This window comes from Bos grunniens, chromosome 1, assembly GCF_055505025.1.
Source record: "Bos grunniens cultivar Pamir isolate PY7600 chromosome 1, Bosgru_T2T1.0, whole genome shotgun sequence".
Classification (NCBI taxonomy): Eukaryota; Metazoa; Chordata; class Mammalia; order Artiodactyla; family Bovidae; genus Bos; species Bos grunniens.
In genome coordinates, this window is record NC_141165.1 from 134,227,328 (window position 1) to 134,248,970 (window position 21,643).

The 21,643-nt window shown below is 41.0% G+C and overlaps 1 long non-coding RNA gene across 3 annotated transcripts in view; it reads right to left on the reverse strand.

The window, feature by feature from the left end:
- LOC147380220 (uncharacterized) overlaps positions 1-21,643 on the reverse strand; it is a 325,705-nt gene that overhangs the window by 152,942 nt on the left and 151,120 nt on the right. The window contains exon 5 of one of the 3 annotated variants that reach the window (XR_015167414.1): positions 12,691-12,870. The exons of the other annotated variants lie outside the window; for them this stretch is intronic. This is a non-coding gene — a long non-coding RNA (uncharacterized LOC147380220). Of the gene's footprint in view, positions 1-12,690; positions 12,871-21,643 lie in introns of those variants that run through there. 3 annotated transcript variants of the gene reach the window in all.

Sequence of the window (21,643 nt, forward strand, 5' to 3'; positions counted from 1 at the left end):
ATGTCCACTCGTATTTATTTACCTAGAGAGTTGGGAGCTGTCATGATTCTGAAAGGACAGAAAGGAGTGTCAATGAGAAGAAGTAAAACTACTGCTGGTAAGCACGGCGGGTATCTGACTGTGGCGGCCCATGCAGGAAAGGAGTAGGGGAAACGGTGGGGTGATATTATGAGGGTCTACTAAGGTGCGTCTTAATGCTTGAAGTGCCTCATAAAGGCATCAAGAAAGACAAGATAGGGTCCTTCACTGACAACAGGAAGTGCTAAGTTTTCTCTGGCTTTTATTTCTGTTGATTAAAATATCTGTGTCTAGATTAACCTTCTGGGGCTTCCATAGCAAATTCCCAGACAGCAGTACCTTAAACAACAGAAATGCCTCATAGGTTTGAATTCCAAAATGAAGGCATTTATGGATTGGTTCATTCTGAGAGCTGTGAGGGAAAATCTGTCCCATCCTTCATGGCTAGCTTTTGGTAACTTCGAGTGTTCCTTGGCTTGGAGACAAGGTTCTCCCTTTGTCTTTACTGCATGTTCTCTCCATGCATTTCTGTCACTGTGTCTAAACTTTTTCAAAAGGATACAATTATATTGGATTAGGACCCACTCTATTATTGACCTAACTTGATCATCTGCAAAGACATTATTTCCAAACAAAATCACATTCACAAATACCGGAGTTTAGGACTGTAACATCTTTTGGGAAACACAATTCAGCCCATAACATGGCCAATCTATTAACTGTACACTTTTAGATAATTTCTCTATTTCACTTTTAAAATGAAAAAAAAAAAAGTACCTTAAAACTACAGGAGACAAAATAAACTCTTCAAAGTGCTGAGAGAAAATATCTATCAATCTTGAATCATTTCCTCCAGCTTTACTGAAATACAGTTGACATACAACATTGTTTAAGATGTACAATGTGATAATCTGATACACTTATATGCTGTAAGATAATTACTGCTACAGCATTAGCTAACACCTCCATCACATCACAGAATTATCATTTCCTTTTCTGGGTTCAAACATTTTAGTTCTATTTTTTAAAAATAAAGCTGCATGTTTTATTTTATTTTCTAACATTTAATAATTTGTGATAAACTTTTGGACTTACCAAGATCCCTGCTTAAAACAATTTTTCTGAGAATATATTTTGTAGTGTCTTCACAATAAGATTTGATTAAAGGAAATTAACTGTTGTTTCAACATTTACCTGAGAAATCTAAAGTATGGAAGAAACCAATGCAGCATTGTAAAGTAATTATCTTCCAATTAAAAAATAAAGAAAGCAATTAAAAAAAAAGTGGTCATAGAAAACTATGTCACTTTCAATATAGCATTTTTAATTAAAAAATTACTAAATATTATTTCTACTAATTTCCCCAAAATGAAGGAAAGTATTTTTCACAGAAGATGATTTCCTGTGATCTTTTCATCTACAATTCCCTAATTTAACACTCACGACATTTTCATGTGAAGTGATTATTTTTTTCCAACTATGTTGACAGCACAACCTCAAATCACTTCTCTTGAAGCTTCATGTGTAGTCCCAGAAAGTGAATAATATTAGCCTAGGAGTCAAATATTGTTGTTATCTTTTATATGTAAATTTTTAAAGGAATGCAAAGCTATCTGTCATTTCTAAGAGTTGTTATAAAATGAACAAATATATGAATATCTTTATTTGTTGCTTAGTCTACTTATTTTACAGTTCTGAAAAAGAAGGAAATGCTTAACATGCTCTTTTCCCACTTTTATCCACTGCTAAGGAGCGAAATGTCAATTCTAAGTTTAGGGGAAATGTAAAAACCTAAAATACCTTTATTTTTACATATTCTGAGCAGTTCTGGATTTATCAATTATCACTAAGGTAAAGCTCAGGTATATTCCATGTGTTTCAACCATACCATGCATACGTGAATCACTCCTGGAATATTCACCCTTAGCAAGTGAATAACCAAGAACTGACTTCTGAACCTGCTTTCTATCACTCCTCCCATGCACTGTGTAACGTCTCCTTGAGTTGCCAAGTCCAAGCTCACTCTGCTCACCATACAATAGGCCGATGAATCAAAGAGACAAGGTGATGAGGCAAGGAGACTTCATTCAGAAAGCTGGTTTGAGGCAGGAGGAGATGGGGTCCTCAGTTGAAAGCAATTGGAGATTCATTCCCTATGGATGAAAACTCCAAGAATAGCAGGGCAATTAAGAGAGGAGGCTGGACCCTGCATAGACCTCATATTTTTTGTTCCCGAAGTCAGGAGACTTCCTCTACCATACATGTGCAAAAAAGGCTCCTTGGAGGCCAAAGGGGAGTCATGTCAAGGGATGCTCTACCCAGATGCCTTTTCAGTAGGATCCATCTAGGCATGTGCACACATGGAAAGATCCTTAGATACACCAAGCATGGAGTGTGAACCAGGCAAATCAAAATAATTGGCCAAAGGAAACCTGGAAGAAATGCCCCATATAAGTGATTTAAACTGCTATGCAGGTGCAACTGAGGGAGTCTCGAAATGTACTCATGCGTCTATCCACAGGTACTGTAGTCTTTTTCCTTCTAATGCTTCACTTGCTTCACTACTTTCTCTCTTTGTGTAAATTCTTTTCTGCAAAGCCACTTGTCTAGTGGCTAGGATCTGCTGCTTCCACTACTGCGACCCAGCCAAATTCCAAGCTGGTGCAGGCCAAGGCCACCCAAGATCAGGATGATGAAGATTGCAGATTGAAGTCTCAAAATAATCATCCTGATGCCAGGTTCTTTTATAGATCAGAAATGGGTGTAGGTGAGGAGTAAATTTCATTTACTCCTGAAATATCTCCTAGAATGGCAAGCCCCAGGCAGGGGAATGTGTTAATTTCTTCCTTCCTGCCATCTACAGGTTGACAGGCATCTAAAGAAAGACACTTTTAGACAGTTTTTACTCTTCCCTGTTACACTTGCTCTTTCAAGAGTCTGGCTTTCTTAATCATCCCTGAAGCAAGAGAATTCCCATTTGACTCAAATTCATCAAGGATCATTTGATCAAACCTTATCATTTTCATGTTCCTAAATAAGAACAACAGCAAATATTCTTGAGGATTTGAATATGCATACATTTTTGCATATTGTTTAATTTCATCTGTCATATACATATATGTATATGTATGTCCAATGTCTTCAAAAGAATCTAGACAAGGAAAAATGAGGCTCAGAGTAATTACCTAGACCCAAATCATACAGTGAGAAGATAGAAGATGTGGAATTTGAAATTAGGCATTTATGTTAAGAACCAGTAATCACTGCACTCTACCACCTTCAAGGAGCCTTGTTTCTGAATAATATCTGATGGTTTATTGATGTTCAGGATTAAGATTTAGTTAAAGGCTAAAGACATGAAGTCAGTACTGAAAGAGAAACTATTTCTAAGCCAACTTCTATTAACATCTTGTTAGGTAGTTGGAATAGGAAAAAGGAGTCCAAAATGGTAGTGGCTAAAAGATAAAGAAGGGAAAAGTCAGCAAAATAGAACAAAGTAAGGTCCAAGGACTGGAGTGAGGACCTCAGATAAAACAAGCACCCCTCCTGGCTAGCCCAATTTACATGGGGCAGGCTCAGGGGGGAGGAGACAAATGTATAAAAGGAGGAAACCTAGAAGGATTGGGGCTTCCCTTCTTTTGGATTGACCCACCCTCATGCCTCGAGGATATATTTTCTTTTACTTTCTAAATAAAACTGAGCTGTAACACGGGGCTGTAACACTGGTTGATCCGAGGGAATTACACAGGTCTGTAACACTGGTCCATCCATTGCTTCAAATTTTTGTTGCAATGAGACAGAAGCAAGGAAATTACAAACTCCCCCAATATCTATGGTGCCCTGACTCAGATTTAACCCAGCTGAAACAACTCAGCTCAGCCTTCTCCAGGCAGAGGCCAAGTAGAGCAGAAGCCCAACTCTATGAAAGCTCCCATGGTAGAAGCAAATGCAAAGAAAACCCAGTGCAGGGGAAGTGACAAGAAGCCCAGAGTGCTGGAAACCAGGACAGAAAATCAAACTCAGCAGAAAGCTCAGGTGGCTCAGTTTCAGATTCCAGAAGACCTCTGGTTAAGGTAGGAGGTCCTTGTTCCTAAGGCTAGAAGGACATATGGCTAACAAAATCGTAATTCCTTTACAACCTCTCATTTCTTGTTTCCTCGAAGTCCCCACAAACAGGTGAACAATAGTGGGTGCAATTGAGGGACTCTGGAGAGGCTACTCCCCAGCGTGTCCCACAGGCTCCACTATCCTTGGCACCCTAGTAGCTATTACCCAAGCAGGTGGGGGTTCTTCTGTCCTTAATCTTTGTGCCAAGGGTCAGGCCAATGAAAACTGGGAGCACAAGTCAGGTACTTAGCAGATTTTCTGGCACGTTATGAAGGGGATTCCTTGGCACGCTTTTCCCACTACTTTTTCCTCCCATCCTTCACCTCCTCTCTCCTCTCCAGGAATTTGAGCCCAGCCAAAACCTATGGTGCCTGGCTTCAGGACCTAATGAAGCTCAGGTTCTGATGTCTCATTGTAAAATTTCAGTTAGAGACACAGTGATAGGTTAAGAGATGAATTTGTTCAGATTCAGAGAGAAACACACTCCATGGTGTGGATCATCACAGAGGAGAGTGCAGGGGCCATGGAAAGTGGTGTGGTTAGTTTTTGTGAGCTGGGTGATTTCATATGCTAATGAGTGGGAGGATCATTTTAACAACTGGGGGAACCACCCACTCCTGCATCTTTTGACAGTGCCTTGGAACAGTCCTGGCACCTCTGGTTGTGTCAGTTAGCTTGCAGATTGAGGATCAAGGTTTAGTTGAATTTGACTTGTCATCTTGGACCCATTTGATTTTAATCGGTTTATGTTATGCCCTTGGGCTATATCATGCTTTCAAAAGTTGTGCCCTGCCCCCTTCCCTCCTGTTCCATGCTCTTCTCCTGAGCCCCATCCAAGCCCACAATGTTGCCTCTACAATCTTCTAGAGGGACAACCGGCTAGCTGGCCTATGGGAGGGAAATACTGTATAATATCCAATCCCTCTAGATATTCAGGCCTTCATCTTCCATGTTTCCTACAACATGTGCAACAATAGCATCTCTCAGTGAACCTGCTAAGGTGGGTGACAGGCACACAATGCCGGCCAGAAGCCTATCTCCTGGCATCCCTTCAAGGGCAATTGAGCTTCCAGGGATAATGTTCGCCACTTTGGGAATTAGCCCTGCAGGCCATTTGGGCCCACTTTCCACCCTTCTCCTAAAGTTATAAATATACCCCTGGATCAAATCTTTACTCCACTTTTATGGAACATCTGGTCTGCTTCCTCTTATCAATTTGTTCTTAAGCTACTTACTAACTTCTACAGCCAGGACCCTGCCCCCTTGTAGGCAACATTGCTCCACCCCAGATATTATGAAAATACTCTTAATACCCCTAACAGGACTAGATAATCTACCCCTTTGTCATTATTTCTGCTATTACCTAGATTGGGTCTGTGACAATGAAATGTTTACCATTGGAGACACCCTAATCTGCTCTTATGGAGGATTAGGGGAAGAAATCAGTGACTTACATTCCCTCAGAGCAATAAGAGGATAAGGTTTATGGCTGTTTCGCCAGGTTCCCAGTCTCAGGGCACAGGCTTCGATTGCTTTACATCATGATATCTATTCCCATCTGTGGTGGACAAACCAGCAATGAGTTAAGATTACAACCCCTTAATCTTACCCAGCACTGGTCATGCTGGAGACCTTGAGGATGACCAACTCCAGTCCGGGGGTCCCAGGAGGTCGACCTGCCTCGACCTGCCTAGGGATCTGGTTCTCAAAAGGTTGTCATGCCTCAACCCGTTCAGGGATCCGCCAGTCCAGGGGTCCCAGGAGGTTGACATGCCTCGACCTGCCCAGGGATTTGACCTCCAGAAGGCTGTCATGCCTCAGCCTGACTGGGGATCTGCACCCTGACCCAGGGATGCCTAGTTCTCAGGTTGCAACAGTACTGGGTAGGATAAGCTTCAGAAAGACTCACTCCTAAGGAAGTCTACCCATGAAAATAGAAGGAAGCCTCTTAGTTGTGGGACTGTGCCCAGTCTCAGCAACAACTCAGGAGTCTAACAAGAACACTGTTGCCTTTCTGGAAAGTCTAAAAGAGACCCTCCAAAAGTTTTCCAATCTGAACTTGGACTCTTACAAGGGACAGGTGATTTTAAAGGACAAATTCCTGTCCCAATGTGCATCAGACATCAGGATAAAGTTACAACAGCTACAGCAGCAGGACCTTGTAGCCTCTTTAAATGAGATGGTCCAGACAGCCACCAATACCTTTTATAACAGAGAACAAGAGAGAGAGGCCAAAGCCCAGGAAAGGGAGAGAAGGAAAGAGACAAGGCATGCCCAGATGCTGGCCACCCTCCAGGGAAGCCCTATGGTGAAACTCGAGTCCTTAAAGGACAAGGCATGAGGCAAATGCCTAATCGGTAGACAGGCAGGACATTGGGCCAAAGAGTGTCCAAACTGTGACAAGTCTCCTAAAATGGCTTGCTACAAATGCCATCAGTTGGGGCCTTGGGTGGCACTCTGCCCTTGGGACCCAAGAGCCTCAAGGTCAAGTGCCAAGCCTTCCCTCACCATAGTTGAACAGGACTAAAGCAGCCTGCCCCAGCCAGCCCACCTGTCACAGATAACCATCACGGGGCTAGAGCCAAGAGTGCAACTGGATGTGGCAGGTAGTTCCAAGAATTTCCTGGTTGACACAGGGGCTACCTACTCTGTCCTGACCTCCTGCTCCAGAGCCTTCTCCCTGCAGCTGCTGCTGCTGTTGCTGCTAAGTTGCTTCAGTCATGTCCTACTCTGTGCAACCCCAGACCTGTACCATTTTGGGTGCTACAGGAAAAACAATTACAAAAAGATTCACCTGAGCACTTCTTTGTTGCTGGGGTGGACAAGTATTTCCCCACCAGTTTCTGGTGGCCCCTGAGTGTCCTATTCCCATATTGGGAAGAGATCTTTCCCTGCCTTCGAATACTTGCAGCTAATGCAATCCTGATAGATTAAAACTCTCTTTTGGGGGCAAACTAACTATTTTTACCAGCCACCAAGTGAAACAACTCCTAAATGGGAGAGGCCATTTATGGATGTCTGATCAAAGAATCCTCAGATATCAAGTAGTGCTAATGGAAAATCCAGGCCTGACTATATCCCCTTGTGAGGTTCTTAACCCTGCCACCCTCCTGCCTACCCCCGAGGGCTCCCTTCCCTTTCACTCTTGCCTAGAAACCTTGGACCACTTGACAAAACCTCGAGAGGGATTGTCAGAAGATCCTCTGACCAGTCCTGAGGAAATCTGGTACAATGATGGAAGCAGCTTTGTCTTGAATGGAAAAAGAAGAGCTGGATATGCAGCAGTCTCCAATTTTGTTACCACAGAGGCTAAACCTCTGCCATCAGGTACTTCAGCCCAATTAGCTGAGCTCATAGCCCTGACTCAAACTTTAGAGCTGGGAAAAGGAAAAAGAGTAACCATTTTCACTGACTCCAAGTACGCCTTTCTGGTGCTAACATGCACATGCTGCTATTTGGAAAGAAAGAGACCACTTGACCACCCGAGTGTCCCCAATCAAATACGGTGATCAAATCCTTAAGCTCATGGAGGCAGTCCTTCAGCCTGCTAAGGTTTCAGCCTCCCACTGTAAAAGACACCAAAAAGTGAGCATGGAAGTGGCCCAAGGGAACCAAGCATCCAATCAGGCAGCTAAGAGAGCAGCATTACAGAACACTGACCTAATAGAGGTTGCTACCTTAGTTCCACAGACTAATTTGCCAGAAACTCCTTCATATACTGAAAGTGAGACTCTTAAAGCTAAGAGTGAAGGCTTTCAAGAAAATCACATGGAGTGGTTCCAAAAGGAGGGACTCCTCTTTCTGCCTGGGAACCTCCAATGAAAGTTGGTTAACTCCTTACATGTCACCACTCATTTAGGGGAAAAGGCCCTCCAAAGGTTACTAAAAAGGTCCTTCAGAGCAACAGACTTCCAAACGACTATAAGGCAAGTGGTCTCCTCTTGTCCCACTTGCCAATTAAACAACCCCCAAGGAGCTTGAAGACCCCAGCTGACCTAGCCCATCCAACGACTTGGGACCTACCCAGGAGAGGACTGGCAGATGGACTTCACTCAGATGCCAGTTTCTCAAGTGTATAAATACTTATTAGCCATGATAGATATAGTCACAGGATGGACTGAAGGCTTTCCCACCTGGACTGAGTAGGCTGAGGAGGTAGTAAAAAAAAAATAAAAAAACACTGCTCCATCAAATCATTCCAAGATTTGGTCTGTTCAGGTCATTATAAAGCAATAATGGGATATCATTTACTTCTAAGGTCACCCAAGGGGTCTCTAAAGCATTGGGCATTACTTATTATCTGCATTGTGCCTCAGTCTTCAGGAAAAGTAGAAAGAGCCAACCAGTTCTTAAAATCAGTGATAAAAAAGTTAACCCAGGAGACCTCCCTGGGATGGAAGGAGGCTTTACCAATAGCTCTCCTCTGCACCCATATTGCCCTTAAGGAACAGGTTGGTCTTAGCCCTCATAAGATGCTATATGGGAAACCTTTTGCTTATGTCAATGATCTCTTCCTAGATCCAGAGGCTCAGACCCTCCAGTCTTATACCATGGCCATTGGACAAGTCCAACAGGATATACACTTGTTGGGTGTCAATCAGGACCCAAAAGATTCTAAAGAGTCACCAGTGTATGTTCCAGGAACTCAAGTCCTAATTAAAGTCTGGAAAGATGGTCCCCAAAGGCTCAACTCCAGCCCAAGTGGAAGGGCCCCTACCCTGTAATACTTTCTACCCCCACAGCAGTAAAGGTACCAGGACATGACTTCTGGATTCACTACTCATGAGTCAAGTCATGGAAGAAAACAGAAGAAGCACTCAATACATCTGTGAACCCCTGGGCAATCTCAGATACCTATTCAGAACTACAAATGAGTGCCATTCTAATGAACACCCCCAAAATTAAGTTTCTGGGAATAAGATTTCTCAGGATAACTCTGAAGAGCCAACACAGCTTGGCAGGGGTTGTACTCCAAAATAGACAGGATATAGATCTCCTGATCCCTGAAAAAGGGGAGACTTGAGCCATCTTGAATGAGATGTGTTGTTTATGGGTAAATACCTCTAGCTACTGTGTTGATCACAGTAAACTGTGGAAAATTCTGAAAGAGATGGGAATACCAGACCACCTGACCTACCTCTTGAGAAACCTGTATGCAGATCAGGAAGCAACAGTTAGAACTGGACATGGAACAACAGACTGGTTCTAAATAGGGAAAGGAGTATGACAAGGCTGCATATTGTCACCCTGCTTATTTAACTTATATGCAGAGTACATCATGAGAAACGCTGGGCTGGAGGAAGCACAAGCTGGAATCAAGATTGCCGGGAGAAGTATCAATAACCTCAGATATGCAGATGACACCACCCTTATGGCAGAAAGTGAAGAACTAAAGAGCCTCTTGATGAAAGTGAAAGAGGAGAGTGAAAAAGTTGGCTTAAAACTCAACATTCAGAAAACGAAGATCATGGCATCTGATCCCATCACTTCATGGCAAATAGATGGGGAAACAGTGGAAACAATGGCTGACTTTATTTTTGGGGGTTCCACAATCACTGCAGATGGTGACTTCAGCCATGAAATTAAAAGACACTTACTCCTTGGAAGGAAAGTTATGACCAACCTAGATAGCATGTTCAAAAGCAGAGACATTACTTTGTCAACAAAGGTCCATCTAGTCAAAGCTATGGATTTTCCAGTGGTCATGTATGGATGTGAGATTTGGACAATAAAGAAAGCTGAGCACTGAATAATTGATGCTTTTGAACTGTGGTGTTGGAGAAGATTCTTGAGACTCCCTTGGACTGCAAAGAGATCCAACTAGTCCATTCTAAAGGAGATCGTCCTGGGTGTTCATTGGAAGGACTGATATTGAAGCTGAAACTCCAATATTTTGGCCACCTCATGCAAAGAGCTGACTCATTTGAAAAGACTCTGATGCTGGGAAAGATTGAGGGCAGGAGAAGAAGGGGACGATGGAGGATGAGATGGCTGGATGGCATCACTGACTCGATGGACATGGGTTTGGGTAGATTCCGGGAGATGGTGATGGACAGGGAGACCTGGCCTGCTGCAATTCATGGGGTTGCAAAGAGTCGGATACGACTGAGCAACTAAAGTGAACTGAACTGACCCTCTAGCTAAGTTAAAGAAAGTTTCACATTCCTCAAGAAAAACATCCTAGATCCTACAGGACCTCAAAGAATGAGCTGGAGAATTCTTGGGGTTGCTACAATCTCTCTTTGGGGGATCCTTCTCCTGGCGAGGGGGAATTTGGAGTTGCCTACTGCTCCTACTAATTCCTGTCATCACCATATTGATGCCGTTTATGATTGCTCCATGTATTATCAATTGTCTAACTCTTTTTGTCTCTGTGCAGGTCAACAAGCTACAAGATGCAGTGCCAGTTCAACAAGGATATGTAAAACTACAGCTGACCACAGAAAATATCACTCACCCTTAGATGAACACTGCTATAAGGACTCTGAGGCTTGTGACTAGCAAGAGGGGGATGGCCAATTCCCCTCGCCGTCCCAGTTCAGCAAGAAGTAGCCAGAGAGCCCTCGACACCCCTATTCCCAAAGAATTGGGCCTCCCATCTCTTCAGGGGGGAATGTTATGTACCTAGAATAGGAAAAAGGAGTCCAAAATGTCGGTGGCTAAAAGGCAAAGAAGGGACAAAGCCCGTGAAAATAGAACAAAGGAAGGTCTGAGGACCAAGGTGAGGACCTCAGATGAAACAAACACCCCTCCTAGCTAGTCCAATTTACATAGGGCAGGCTCAGCAGGGAGGAGACAAATGGATAAAAGGAGCAAGCCTAGAATGATTGCAGCTTCCCTTCTCTTTGTGTCTTTTGGGTCAGCCCACCCTCATGCCTTGAGGATGTATTTTCCTTAAAACTGAGCTATAACACAGGGCTCTAACACTGGTCTGTCATCGCTTCAAATTTTTGTTGCAACAAGACAGAAGCAAGGAAATTACAAACTCCCCTGACAATCTGAATCAGAGAAAAACCTACAATGTATCTAACAATGGCAAATGGAGAAGTTGAGGTTAAAAGAGAACAAGTTACCTGCCTTTGTTGCAAATTAAAACCTTAGAGTCAAATTTTGTATTTTTTCACTCCAGGGTTTTACACTATCTTACACTAATGTGTCTGATGATCTCATCTCAGAAGCAGAACATACTAAAGGATAAGGCTGTGTCTTTATCTTTTTATCCCCAAAAGGCAATTTACTGCTGAATTTAGTTTGTCGCTGCCAGACTGAAATCTGAACTGAATGAAAGATACTATATATACTGTTTGTGCATTCTTCTAAGGGAGCTGTGTTTTTTGACTTAGTTTCTTTAGTCACTGAGAACATTATTCTAACGGGCATTAACTTCAGAAACTATGAACCCTCCCAAGTGACCAATAAGTGTAAAAGCGTTAAGTACCACCTGCTCAAGTCATTTATCTATTATATTGAGTATATTGATTGCTAATACCCTGAATTTCCAAAGTCTCATGCCATTTGAATTGAAAAGATGATAAATAATTTCATCAATTCATGAGAATCTAACTAAAGGTAGGCGAAAGTTCTGTCCACAGGTTACCCAGATTATAGTTATCAAGAATCAGACAGCTAAATTTTAACATTTCTGATCTACATAAAATTTATGAAATTAGATATCTTTTCCTACCTTTACTATGTACGCTACTTTATTAATATTGTCTACAGTGGCCAATACTTCCTAAGGGGTTATGTACATATTAATCTCCTGACAAATATTTGCTGTAATTCTTCCTATTTCATATTATTTATGTTTTATATCTTGTTTCCAAATGTATTTTTTGAATTTTTGAAATCCACTGTCATAAAACAATGTTTGTTCTTATCGTAAACACAAATTATATCAACATCACTCATGTAGGTTTTAATTTCTCTCCTTAGAAAGTTGTCATTTGCCAACTTTAATAGTTGAGGTTTTAATAGAATCCTACTAACAAATCCCACGGATGGAGGACCCTGATGGGCTGCAGTCCATGGGGTCGCTAAGAGTTGTATACAACTGAACTTCACTTTCACTTTTCACTTTCATGCATTGGAGAAGGAAATGGCAACCCACTCCAGTGTTCTTGCCTGGAGAATCCCAGGGACGGGGGAGCCTGGTGGGCTGCCGTCTATGGGGTCGCACAGAGTCGGACACGACTGAAGCGACTCAGCAGCAGCAGCAGCAGCAACAACTATTTCAAAGGTACTTTTTTTTTTTTTTTTAATGTACACATCCACCCATACAGTTGAGCCACCCATACAGTTGAAGCATAAGAGGTCCAAAATATGGCTTTTATAAGCAATATATATTTCTGTGCAGATACTCTGCAGAGCAAAGATGATTTTTAAGAGAGAAAATATTCAATTATTTTTTACATTTAATTATGCTATATTTGAAATGTCATATTTGGAGAGTAACATTAGGTATTTTAAAATATTAATGTTCATTTTTACCTGCATGAAGCACCCACAATTTCTTCCATCCATACAAGCTAGAAAAAATTAAATGCACTTGACCACTGAATAACATGGGCTTAAACTGAGAAGGTCCATTTATATGCAGAATTTTTTCCATAAATGTACAGGAGGTCTTCTGTATCTGCAGGCTTTGCATTCATGGATTCAAATAACTGGGGACCGAATTTCAACTGGCAGTAGGTTGACTCTATGGATGCAGTGGCTTCCTGGGTGGCACCAATGGCAAAGAACCTACCTGCCAATGCAGAGACACAAGAGACACAGGTTTGATCCCTTGGTGTGGAAGATCCTTTGGAGTAGGAAATGAGACCCCACTCAAGAATCTGTGCCTGAAAAATTCTATGAGCAGAGGAGCCTGGAAGGCTATAGTCCATGGGGCCGCAAATTCAGACACGATTGAGCAACTGAGCACGTGGATGCAAAACCTGTGGCTACAGACGGTGGACAGTTCTATACCAAGTCACATAAGGGAATTCAGCATCCACAGATTTTGGTATCTGAGGAGGCTCCTATAACCAATCCCCCATGCATACAAGGGATAGCTGTACTAAATTCTATTAGCCATTATAAAGATGACACAAGTTTAAAGATGTGTGAAATAAATACAGATTGTAAAGGGAGAATAAGTATCAAAAGAATAAGAAAATCTGGGTTGCAGAACAAGTAATAAAACAGTCACTTTTCACAAGGAGATAAAGATAGAAATAAATTCTCTCTGCTCAGACTAGGATGCACACTAGGAAGAAAAAGGAAGTCTGATGCAAAGTTCAAAGTTTCAAACAGAGGCAAAGGAGGTACTTAGGTTACTAATTCAAAAAGACACATGAGGATGGAAGTACTTCAGTTTTATCAATTTGAAATACAGATGAAAGTGAGTGGTGAGAGACAGGAGGTAGGGATGATGTGAAGGATACAAGAATAATGATTTGGGCCTGGTGTGATCAGGACCCTGGTGAAGGTCTAGGCACTTAGATGAAAAAAAGCAATATATTTGGAAGCTTTTTTTTTATGTGTATGTGTCAGTTCAGTTCAGTCGCTCAGTCGTGTCCGATTCTTTGTGACCCCATGAACTGCAGCACACCAGGCCTCCCTGTCCATCATCAACTCCCGGAGTTCACTCAAACTCACGTTCATCGAGTCGGTGATGCCATCCAGCCGTCTCATCCTTTGTTGTGCCCTTCTCCTCCTGCCCCCAACCCCTCCCAGCATCAGAGTCTTTTCCAATGAGTCAACTCTTCACATGAGGTGACCAAAGTACTGGAGTTTCAGCTTTAGCATCATTCCTTCCAAAGAACACCCAGGACTGATCTCCTTTAGAATGGACTGGTTGGATCTCCTTGAAGTCCAAAGGACTCTCAAGAGTCTTCTCCAACACCACAATTCAAAAGCATCAATTCTTCTGCACTCAGCTTTCTTCACAGTCCAACTCTCACATCAATACATGACTACTGGAAAAACCACAGCCTTGATTAGATGGACCTTTGTTGGCAAGGTAATGTCTCTGCGTTTTAGTATATTTAAAGATATCATTATATACTGAAGAAGCTCTGAGGTTATCAAAATAGAGTTATCAAAAATTGATATATGATAGATAAATTCATAAATGAAACAGATTGTCCAGCATTGCTGATTTTACATTTGATATGCTCAAATACTACAACATTTATTAAGACTGTTTTGAAAAAAAAACTCATGCAATGGAAGTATTAACAAGGATTGTTAATGTAAGGCAACTTAAAATTGCCCATAATGAGAATTTTCTGGTCCAAGATGGTATAGAAAGACTGAACTCTCCTCTTCCTACAGACACCTCTGTGCAAAGCTATTCCTCCTTAAGAAGGAATGAGATCTGATTGAAGAGCTTATGGACAACAGAAGATGGATGGACCACATAAAGACAGGTTGGAGAGGCAAAAATATAGTATTTTGGGGAAATTCTCCCCAGTACAGTGACCTGTGTTAGGGAGGGATATCTTGAGGAATGCTGTGCAGACTTACTGCCCAGAAAGTGAAAGTCATTCAGTTGTGTCCGACTCTTTGCGATCCAATGGACTATACAGTCCGTGGAACTCTCCAGGCCAGGATACTGAAGTGGGTAGCTATTCCTTTCTCCAGGAGATCTTTCTGACCCAGGGATCAAACCTGGGTCTCCTGCATTGCAGGCAGATTCTTTACCATCTGAGCCAGCAGGGAAATTTATAAAAACAAACACAGAATGTCAAACAGAACGAAGAGACAGTAATATCTTCCAAATGGAAGAAGATTAAACCCCAGAGGGAAAAAATGAATGAAATAAGTAATTTACCTGATAAAAAGAGTTCAAAATAACGATCATAAAAATGTTCACCAAACTTGGGGGAAGAATGGAGGAACATAGAACTAAAAGTATGAGAAAGAACCATTTAGAGCTGAAGAATATAGTAACTTTAGTGGAAAATACACTAGTGGGAATCAGCAGCAGATTAGAATGGATTAGCAATCTGGAAGACAGAATAGTACATATCATCTAATTAGAATAGAAAAAAAAAAAAAACTAAGAATAAAAATTACACCATCATCTCATTAGATGCAGATAGATCACTTGACAAAATCCAATGACCATTTATGAAAAAAAGTCTCAATAAAGCTTGTATAGCAGGAATACACTTCAATGCAATAAAGACTGTATAGGACAAACTCACAGCTACCGTGATACTCAGTAGTGAAAACCTAAAAGCTGTTACTCCAGGACAAGGAACAAAGTGTAGATGTTCATACTTACCATTGAATACAGTCCTATATGCAGCAATCAGACAATAAAAGGAAATAAAAGGCATTTAAAATGAAAGGAAGAAGTACAACTATCATTATTTATAATGAGGTGACACTATATATAGAAAACCGAAATGAGGTCATCAAAAAACCATTTAAATGAATAACTGACTGCAATAAAGTCACAGGAAATAACTGATATAGAGATTAATGCATTTCCATACACTAAAGACAAACTATCAGAGAAATTAAGAAAACAATCCCATTAACAGTTGTATCAAAATGAATAACTTTCATAAGAATATATTTAACCAATGAAGTGAACGAATTATACTCTGAAGCTTTAAGATAGTGATGAAAGAAATTGGAAATGACACAAATAAATTAATAGATATATTTTACTCATGGATTGGAAGAACTAACATTGTTAAAATATCCATACATTGTTGATTACAAAGTAATCTACAGAGTCAAAGAAATCCCTATCAAAATTTCAGTGTTTTTTTTCCCCACAGAACCAGAACGAATAATCTTAAAATTTGTATAAAATAACAGAAGACCCTGAATGACTAAAGACAATCTTAAAAAAGAAAAACAAAGCTAGAGATGCCACACTCCCTGATTTCAAAATATACTACTAAGGCATAGTAATCAGAACAGTAATGTACTGGCACAAAAGAAGAATAGAGCGCCCAGGAATGAACCCACCCTCATATGATCAAGTAATCTATGACACAGGAGACAGGAATATGCAATGGGGAAAAGACAGCTTCTTCAATAAGTAGTGCTGGGAAAACTGGGCAGCTACATGCAAAAGAATGAGACTAGACCACTTCCTCTTACCATATACAAAAGCAAACTCAAAATGTACTGAAAATTACCTGAAACTATAAAGCTCTTTGAAGAAAACATAAGCAGTAAACTTATTGACACTGGTATTAACAGCACTTTTTTTGGGTATGTATTCTCAGGCAAAGACAACAAAAGCAAAAATAAGCAAGACTACATCAAATTTCACCCAAGGTAAGAGAAACCCAAGTAAGAGAGTAGGTGTTGCAAGAGGGCATCAGAGGGCAAACACACTGAAACCATACTCACAGAAAACTAGTCAATCTAATCACACTAGGACCACAGCCTTGTCTAACTCAATGAAATTAAGCCATTACCGTGGGGCAACCCAAGATGGGCGGGTCATGGTGGAGAGATCTGACAGAATGTGGTCCATTGGAGAAGGGAATGGCAAACCACTTCAGTATTCTTGCCTTGAGAACCCCATGAACAGTATGAAAAGGCAAAATGATAGAATACTGAAAGAGGAACTCCCCAGGTCAGTAAGTGCTCAATACCCAGCTGCGGATGTGACTGGTGATAGAAGCAATGTCCGATGCTGCAAAGAGCAATATTGCATAGGAACCTGGAATGTCAGGTCCATGAATCAAGGCAAATTGGAAGTGGTCAAACAGGAGATGGCAAGAGTGACTGTCGGCATTCTAGGAATCAGTGAACTGAAATGGACAGGAATGGGTGAATTTAACTCAGATGACCATTTTATCTACTACTGCGGGCAGATATCCCTCAGAAGAAATGGAGTAGCCATCATGGTCAACAAAAGAATCCGAAATGCAGTACTTGGATGCAATCTCAAAAATGACAGAATGATCTCTGTTCGTTTCCAAGGCAAACCATTCAATATTACAGTAATCCAAGTCTATGCCCCAACCAGTAACGCTGAAGAAGCTGAAGTTGAACAGTTCTATGAAGACCTACAAGACCTTTTAGAACTAACACCCAAAAAAGATGTCCTTTTCATTATAGGGGACTGAAATGCAAAAGTAGGAAGTCAAGAAACACCTGGAATAACAGGCAAATTTGGCCTTGGAATACAGAATGAAGCAGGGCAAAGACTAATAGAGTTTTGCCAAGAAAATGCACTGGTCATAACAAACACCCTCTTCCAACAACACAAGAGAAGACTCTATACATGGACATCACCAGATGGTCACCACTGAAATCAGATTGATTATATTCTCTGCAGCCAAAGATGGAGAAGCTCTATACAGTCAGCAAAAACAAGACCAGGAGCTGACTGTGGCTCAGACCATGAACACCTTATTGCCAAATTCAGACTTAAATTGAAGAAAGTAGGGAAAACCACTAGACCATTCAGGTATGACCTAAATCAAATCCCTTATGATTATACAGTGGAAGTGAGAAAAAGATTTAAGGGCCTAGATCTGATAGATAGAGTGCCTGATGAACTATGGAATGAGGTTGGTGACACTGTACAGGAGACAGGGATCAAGACCATCCCCATGGAAAGGAAATGCAAAAAAGCAAAATGGCTGTCTGGGGAGGCCTTACAAATAGCTGTGAAAAGAAGAGAAGCAAAAAGCAAAGGAGAAAAGGAAAGATATAAGCATCTGAATGCAGAGTTCCAAGGAATAGCAAGAAGAGATAAGAAAGCCTTCTTCAGCGATCAATGCAAAGAAATAGAGGAAAACAACAGAATGGGAAAGACTAGAGATCTCTTCAAGAAAATCAGAGATACCAAAGGAAAATTTCTGCAAAGATGGGCTCGATAAAGGACAGAAATGGTATGGGCCTAACAGAAGCAGAAGATATTAAGAAGAGATGGCAAGAATACACAGAAGAACTGTACAAAAAAGATCTTCACGACCAAGATAATCACCATGGTGTGATCACTGACCTAGAGCCAGACATCCTGGAATGTGAAGTCAAGTGGGCCTTAGGAAGCATCACTATGAACAAAGCTAGTGGAGGTGATGGAATTCCAGTTGAGCTATTCCAAATCCTGAAAGATGATGCTGTGAAAGTGCTGCACTCAATATGCCAGCAAATTTGGAAAACTCAGCAGTGGCCACAGGACTGGAAAAGGGCAGTTTGCATTCCAATCCCAAAGAAAGGCAATGCCAAAGAATGCTCAAATTACTGCACAATTGCACTCATCTCACATGCTAGTAAAGTAATGCTCAAAATTCTCCAAGCCAGGCTTCAGCAATATGTGAACCGTGAACTTCCTGATGTTCAAGCTGGTTTTAGAAAAGGCAGAGGAACCAGAGATCAAATTGCCAACATCCACTGGATCACGGAAAAAGCAAGAGAGTTCCAGAAAAACATCTATTTCTGCTTTATTGACTATGGCAAAACCTTTGACTGTGTGGATCACAATAAACTGTGGGAAATTCTGAAAGAGATGGGAATACCAGACCACCTGATCTGCCTCTTGAGAAATTTGTACGCAAGTCAGGAAGCAACAGTTAGAACTGGACATGGAACAACAGACTGGTTCCAAATAGGAAAAGGAGTATGTCAAGGCTGTATATTGTCACCCTGTTTATTTAACTTATATGCAGAGTACATCATGAGAAACGCTGGACTGGAAGAAACACGAGCTGGAATCAAGTTTGCCGGGAGAAATATCAATAACCTCAGATATGCAGATGACACCACCCTTATGGCAGAAAGTGAAGAGGAACTCAAAAGCCTCTTGATGAAAGTGAAAGTGGAGAGTGAAAAAGTTGGCTTAAAGCTCAACATTCAGAAAATGAAGATCATGTCATCTGGTCCCATCACTTCATGGGAAATAGATGGGGAAACATTGAAAACATTGTCAGACTTTATTTTTCTGGGCTCCAAAATCACTGCAGATGGTGACTGCGGCCATGAAATTAAAAGACGCTTACTCCTTGAAAGGAAAGTTATGACCAACCTAGATAGCATATTCAAAAGCAGAGACATTACTTTGCCAACAAAGGTCCATCTAGTCAAGGCTATGATTTTTCCTGTGGTCATGTATGGATTTTTAGAGTTGGACTGTGAAGAAGGCTGAGTGCCGAAGAATTGATGCTTTTGAACTGTGGTGTTGGATAAGACTCTTGAGGGTCCCTTGGACTGCAAGGAGATCCAGCCAGTCCATTCTGAAGGAGATCAGCCCTGGGATTTCTTTGGAAGGAATGGTGCTAAAGCTGAAACTCTAGTACTTTGGCCACCTCATGTGAAGAGTTGACTCATTGGAAAAGACTCTGATGCTGAGAGGGATTGGGGGCAGGAGGAGAAGGGAACGACAGAGGATGAGATGGCTGGATGGCATCACTGACTCGATGGACGTGAGTCTGAGTGAACTCTGGGATTTGGTGATGGACAGGGAGGCCTGGCGTGCTATGATTCATGGGGTCGCAAAGAGTCGGACACAACTGAGCGACTGATCTGATCTGATCTCATCTGACATCAAATTTAAATAGCTTTTGCACAATGAAAGAAATCATCAACAAAACTAAAGGCAACCTACTGAATGGGAAAATATATGTATAAGTGATATGTCCAATAAGGGGCATAATATCCAAAATATACAAAGAACACATAGAACTCAATATCATAAAAACAAAGAATCCAGTTTAAAATGGGCAGAGGATATGAATAGACATTTTCCAAAGAAGACATACAGGTGATCAACATGCAATGATAAGATGCTCAACTAATAACACTAGTCATAAGGGAAAAGCTAATAAGTATAAGACATAATGCCATCATGAGATTTAACATCACACATTTAAGAATGGTGATGATCAAATTGGCAACAAATAAAAAGTCTTGTAGAGGATGTGGAGAAAACGGAACCTCCATACACTGTTGTTAGGAATATAATCTGGTACAGCCACTATGAAAAACAGTATGGAGTTCCCTCAGAAAATTAAAACCTGAACTCATATGCTACAAAAATCCCAATTCTGTGCATTTATCCAAAGAATATGAAAACACCAAATCAAAAAATATATGCACCCCAATGTTCAGTGCAAAATTATTTACAATAGCCAAGATATGGAAGCACCCTAAGTGTCCATTAAAAAATGAATGGATAAAGAGTAAGTGGCATATGTATACAATGGAACATTACCCAGCCATAAAAATGTAAAATCTTGCCATTTGTAACAATATTGATAGACCTAGAGGGTATTATGCTAAATGAAATAAATCAGATAAAGAAAATATCTTGATTTCACTTATATATGGAACCTAAAGATCAAATGAAGAAATGTAACAAAGCACAAAAATTCATAGATACATAGAAATTGGCAAGGATCATATAGCATGTAGAGTAATGAGGGAACATACATTGCAGAATATAATATCCTGTACTTTAGGAGGAAAAAATAAAGTATTAAACATGGTGTACAGTGCATAATGTTAGACAATCGGTAAAGTTGTACTCAAATGAGTATGTGTGTGAGTGTGTGTGTGTGTATGTGTGTGTGTGTGCAAGCACAGTTGTGTCCAACTCGTTGCGACCCCAAGGACTGTAGCCTGCCAGAATGCTCTGTCCATGGAATTTCCCACGCAAGAATACTAGAGCAGGTTGCCATTTCCCACTCCAGGGGATCTTCCCAACCCAGGGATTAAACCCGTGCCTTTGGTGTCTCCTGCATTCACAGGCGGATTTTTTAACACTGAGCCACCATACAGAAGGGCTTCCCTGGTAGCTCAACTGGTAAAGAATCTGCTTGCAATACAGGAGACCCTAGTTCAGCTCTTAGGTCAGCAAGACCCCCAGGAGAAGGGATAGGCTACCCGCTCCAGTACTGCCTGGAGAATCCCCATGGGGAGAAGAGCTTGGCAGACTACAGTGCATGGTGTTGCAAGGAGTTGGACAGGACTGCACGACGAAGCACAGCACAGCATCATACAGAAAGTGCTAAATCGGTAGATTTATGAAGATATGTCTTAGTCCCTAAAGTTTATTAAAAAGTTAAAACTTCAGAGTGGTGATATTCTTGAAATTACAAGAATGAAATAAGGAAAAGTCAAAAGTGCAGCTTGAATTGAATAAATAGAACAAAAGGTCCAGCTCAGGAAAAATAAATAAATAAAACTACTCTGATAACAATCCAGATTTATTTTGGTGTGGATGCTTTGTATTAATTGAGTTAACTTCATGAGCAGTCATAAAGGGTCTCAGTCTTAGAAAGGTCATGGATTTGGTGAAATTTTCTGGTGTTGCTGTCTAGATATTCTTACTATCTTTACTCAAAGGGCTCTATATTGCCATCAAAACCATTATGATGAGAAAAGCCGCCTTAAAGTGAATAGTAATGGTAAACAAAGCAACACATGTACTATCAAATTTTACCTTGGTGGATGACTTGAGTTTGAGAGCAATTTGAAAAGTGAGGAAATAAAAGGGATTCACTGATAAATCAATGGACCAGATGGAGGTGTGTGTTCCTGGACATGATAA